The sequence below is a fragment of the Bombina bombina genome, chromosome 7 (genome assembly GCF_027579735.1).
Source record: "Bombina bombina isolate aBomBom1 chromosome 7, aBomBom1.pri, whole genome shotgun sequence".
In the NCBI taxonomy this organism is placed as follows: domain Eukaryota; kingdom Metazoa; phylum Chordata; class Amphibia; order Anura; family Bombinatoridae; genus Bombina; species Bombina bombina.
In genome coordinates this window covers 36916318-36922972 of record NC_069505.1, presented here as the reverse complement: position 1 = coordinate 36922972, position 6655 = coordinate 36916318, and positions in this window count along the sequence as shown.

Below are 6655 nucleotides of genomic sequence, written 5' to 3'. Positions count from 1 at the left end.
CTCTTTAGTAATACAGTATTATGTGTTATTAATACAGTACTATTTCTACGCTCCTTTCTAATACAGTATTATGTGTTATTAATACAGTACTATTTCTACACTCCTTACTAATACAGTATTATGTGTTATTAATACAGTACTATTTCTACGCTCTTTAGTAATACAGTATTATGTGTTATTAATACAGTACTATTTCTACACTCCTTACTAATACAGTATTATGTGTTATTAATACAGTACTATTTCTACACTCCTTACTAATACAGTATTATGTGTTATTAATACAGTACTATTTCTACACTCCTTACTAATACAGTATTATGTGTTATTAATACAGTACTATTTCTACACTCCTTACTAATACAGTATTATGTGTTATTAATACAGTACTATTTCTACACTCCTTACTAATACAGTATTATGTGTTATTAATACAGTACTATTTCTACGCTCCTTACTAATACAGTACTATGTGTTATTAATACAGTACTATTTCTACACTCCTTACTAATACAGTATTATGTGTTATTAATACAGTACTATTTCTACACTCCTTACTAATACAGTATTATGTGTTATTAATACAGTACTATTTCTACACTCCTTACTAATACAGTACTATGTGTTATTAATACAGTACTATTTCTACGCTCTTTAGTAATACAGTATTATGTGTTATTAATACAGTACTATTTCTACGCTCCTTACTAATACAGTATTATGTGTTATTAATACAGTACTATTTCTACACTCCTTACTAATACAGTATTATGTGTTATTAATACAGTACTATTTCTACACTCCTTACTAATACAGTATTATGTGTTATTAATACAGTACTATTTCTACACTCCTTACTAATACAGTACTATGTGTTATTAATACAGTACTATTTCTACGCTCTTTAGTAATACAGTATTATGTGTTATTAATACAGTACTATTTCTACGCTCCTTACTAATACAGTATTATGTGTTATTAATACAGTACTATTTCTACGCTCCATACTAAAACAGTATTATGTGTTATTATTACAGTACTATTTCTACACTCCTTACTAATACAGTATTATGTGTTATTAATACAGTACTATTTCTACGCTCCTTACTAATACAGTATTATGTGTTATTAATACAGTACTATTTCTACGCTCTTTAGTAATACAGTATTATGTGTTATTAATACAGTACTATTTCTACACTCCTTACTAATACAGTATTATGTGTTATTAATACAGTACTATTTCTACGCTCCTTACTAATACAGTATTATGTGTTATTAATACAGTACTATTTCTACGCTCTTTAGTAATACAGTATTATGTGTTATTAATACAGTACTATTTCTACGCTCCTTACTAATACAGTATTATGTGTTATTAATACAGTACTTCTACGCTCTTTAGTAATACAGTATTATGTGTTATTAATACAGTACTATTTCTACGCTCTTTAGTAATACAGTATTATGTGTTATTAATACAGTACTATTTCTACGCTCCTTACTAATACAGTACTATGTGTTATTAATACAGTACTATTTCTACGCTCTTTAGTAATACAGTATTATGTGTTATTAATACAGTACTATTTCTACACTCCTTACTAATACAGTACTATGTGTTATTAATACAGTACTATTTCTACGCTCTTTAGTAATACAGTATTATGTGTTATTAATACAGTACTATTTCTACGCTCCTTACTAATACAGTATTATGTGTTATTAATACAGTACTATTTCTACGCTCCATACTAAAACAGTATTATGTGTTATTATTACAGTACTATTTCTACACTCCTTACTAATACAGTATTATGTGTTATTAATACAGTACTATTTCTACGCTCCTTACTAATACAGTATTATGTGTTATTAATACAGTACTATTTCTACGCTCTTTAGTAATACAGTATTATGTGTTATTAATACAGTACTATTTCTACACTCCTTACTAATACAGTATTATGTGTTATTAATACAGTACTATTTCTACGCTCCTTACTAATACAGTATTATGTGTTATTAATACAGTACTATTTCTACGCTCTTTAGTAATACAGTATTATGTGTTATTAATACAGTACTATTTCTACGCTCCTTACTAATACAGTATTATGTGTTATTAATACAGTACTTCTACGCTCTTTAGTAATACAGTATTATGTGTTATTAATACAGTACTATTTCTACGCTCTTTAGTAATACAGTATTATGTGTTATTAATACAGTACTATTTCTACGCTCCTTACTAATACAGTATTATGTGTTATTAATACAGTACTATTTCTACGCTCCATACTAAAACAGTATTATGTGTTATTAATACAGTACTATTTCTACGCTCTTTAGTAATACAGTACTATGTGTTGTTTTTTAGCCATTACACACCCATATTGATAATCTATTTGGGCCCAGCTTTCCACCAGCACACTTAAGCCCCCTTTGGGTGGCGCTCCTATGTCCCCACTATTAGTTTATTTATTTATCTGTACGACCCTGTTAGGTGGCCGTTTTTATAGTGAGTTTGTGTGCTTTTCTCTCCTGGCGCTGACTACTAATCATTTTCATTTTATAATATACACTTATGCAGACATCCCAACCTGCAAAAACTCATTTCGGGGAGGTGGCTTCTCCTGCTACTGCGCCCCTCCTCTCAGTTATATATTGGACAACTTGAAACCCTAAATAAGAGACTTATCATTAAAGTAGCTTCCCACTAAAGTCACATTAAAACAAAAAAGTAGCTTTATTGCACAACCATTTACAACAAACCTATTTTCCAGTGATCATACGTTTGTTGAATGCTCAAATATTTTCGAATACGAAGTTAATTTACGTGCAGTAAATAAGGTAGTATTTGTGTTTTATTTTTATTAAAATGAGTGGGGGCTTTTTGGTTACTGATGCATGGTTTGAGGGTATATATCTATATTGTCCCAGGAACTAAAGGCATTCCTTAAAGAAACACTTTTCCGGATTTGGGCCACATTGGATCATAGTTTTGGAGTTTCAGGGAGATTGCACTCCATTTGCTGGCATCAGGGAGCCACTATTAGAATCAGGGAGACTCCCTGAACTTCAGGGAGACTTGGGATGTCTGCTTATATCTAGTGATTAGTACCTGTATAATATACACTTATGTCTAGTAATTAGTACATGTATAATATACACTTATATCTAGTGATTAGTACCTGTATAATATACACTTATGTCTAGTAATTAGTACATGTATAATATACACTTATGTCTAGTGATTAGTACATGTATAATATACACTTATGTCTAGTGATTAGTACATGTATAATATACACTTATGTCTAGTGATTAGTACATGTATAATATACACTTATGTCTAGTGATTAGTGCATGTATAATATACACTTATGTCTAGTGATTAGTACATGTATAATATACACTTATGTCTAGTGATTAGTACAGGTATAATATACACTTATGTCTAGTGATTAGTGCATGTATAATATACACTTATCTCTAGTGATTAGTACATGTATAATATACACTTATGTCTAGTGATTAGTACATGTATAATATACACTTATGTCTAGTGATTAGTACAGGTATAATATACAGTTATGTCTAGTGATTAGTATATGTATAATATACACTTATGTCTAGTGATTAGTGCATGTATAATATACACTTATGTCTAGTGATTAGTACATGTATAATATACACTTATGTCTAGTGATTAGTACAGGTATAATATACAGTTATGTCTAGTGATTAGTATATGTATAATATACACTTATGTCTAGTGATTAGTGCATGTATAATATACACTTATGTCTAGTGATTAGTACATGTATAATATACACTTATGTCTAGTGATTAGTACCTGTATAATATACACTTATGTCTAGTGATTAGTGCATGTATAATATACACTTATGTCTAGGGATTAGTACATGTATAATATACACTTATGTCTAGTGATTAGTACATGTATAATATACACTTATGTCTAGTAATTAGTGCATGTATAATATACACTTATGTCTAGTAATTAGTACATGTATAATAAACACTTATGTCTAGTGATTAGTACATGTATAATATACACTTATGTCTACTGATTAGTACATGTATAATATACACTTATGTCTACTGATTAGTACAGGTATAATATACACTTATGTCTAGTGATTAGTACATGTATAATATACACTTATGTCTAGTGATTAGTACATGCATAATATACACTTATGTCTAGTGATTAGTGCATGTATAATATACACTTATGTCTAGTGATTAGTACATGTATAATATACACTTATGTCTAGTAATTAGTGCATGTATAATATACACTTATGTCTAGTGATTAGTACATGTATAATATACACTTATGTCTAGTAATTAGTGCATGTATAATATACACTTATCTCTAGTGATTAGTACCTGTATAATATACAGTTATGTCTAGTGATTAGTACATGTATAATATACACTTATGTCTAGTAATTAGTACATGTATAATATACACTTATGTCTAGTAATTAGTACATGTATAATATACACTTATGTCTAGTGATTAGTACATGTATAATAAACACTTATGTCTAGTGATTAGTACATGTATAATATACACTTATGTCTAGTAATTAGTACATGTATAATATACACTTATGTCTAGTAATTAGTACATGTATAATATACAGTTATGTCTAGTAATTAGTACATGTATAATATACACTTATGTCTAGTAATTAGTACATGTATAATATACAGTTATGTCTAGTGATTAGTACATGTATAATATACACCTATGCCTAGTGATTAGTACAGGTATAATATACAGTTATGTCTAGTGATTAGTACAGGTATAATATACAGTTATGTCTAGTGATCAGTACAGGTATAATATACAGTTATATCTAGTGATCAGTACAGGTATAATATACACTTATGTCTAGTGATTAGTACATGTATAATATACACTTATGTCTAGTGATTAGTACCTGTATAATATACACCTATGTCTAGTGATTAGTACCTGTATAATATACACTTATCTCTAGTGATTAGTACATGTATAATATACACTTATGTCTAGTGATTAGTACAGGTATAATATACACTTATGTCTAGTGATTAGTACATGTATAATATACACTTATGTCTAGTGATTAGTGCATGTATAATATACAGTTATGTCTAGTGATTAGTACCTGTATAATATACACTTATGTCTAGTGATTAGTACAGGTATAATATACACTTATGTCTAGTGATTAGTACATGTATAATATACACTTATGTCTAGTGATTAGTGCATGTATAATACACTCTTATGTCTAGTGATTAGTACATGTATAATATACACTTATGTCTAGTGATTAGTACATGTATAATATACACCTATGTCTAGTGATTAGTACATGTATAATATACAGTTATGTCTAGTGATTAGTACATGTATAATATACACTTATGTCTAGTGATTAGTGCATGTATAATATACACTTATGTCTAGTGATTAGTACACGTATAATATACACTTATGTCTAGTGATTAGTGCATGTATAATATACACTTATCTCTAGTGATTAGTACATGTATAATATACACTTATGTCTAGTGATTAGTACATGTATAATATACACTTATCTCTAGTGATTAGTACATGTATAATATACACTTATCTCTAGTGATTAGTACATGTATAATAAACACTTATGTCTAGTGATTAGTGCATGTATAATATACACTTATGTCTAGTGATTAGTACAGGTATAATATACACTTATGTCTAGTGATTAGTACATGTATAATATACACTTATGTCTAGTGATTAGTACATGTATAATATACACTTATGTCTAGTGATTAGTACATGTATAATATACAGTTATGTCTAGTAATTAGTACATGTATAATATACACTTATCTCTAGTGATTAGTACCTGTATAATATACACTTATCTCTAGTGATTAGTACATGTATAATAAACACTTATGTCTAGTGATTAGTGCATGTATAATATACACTTATGTCTAGTGATTAGTGCATGTATAATAAACACTTATGTCTAGTGATTAGTGCATGTATAATATACAGTTATGTCTAGTGATTAGTACATGTATAATATACACTTATGTCTAGTGATTAGTACAGGTATAATATACAGTTATGTCTAGTGATTAGTACAGGTATAATAAACACTTATGTCTAGTAATTAGTACATGTATAATATATACTTATGTCTAGTGATTAGTACATGTATAATATACACTTATGTCTAGTGATTAGTACATGTATAATATACACTTATGTCTAGTGATTAGTACATGTATAATATACACTTATGTCTAGTGATTAGTACATGTATAATATACACTTATCTCTAGTGATTAGTACCTGTATAATATACACTTATCTCTAGTGATTAGTACATGTATAATATACACTTATGTCTAGTGATTAGTACCTGTATAATATACACTTATCTCTAGTGATTAGTACCTGTATAATATACACTTATCTCTAGTGATTAGTACATGTATAATATACACTTATGTCTAGTGATTAGTATATGTATAATATACACTTATCTCTAGTGATTAGTACATGTATAATAAACACTTATGTCTAGTAATTAGTACATGTATAATATACACTTATCTCTAGTGATTA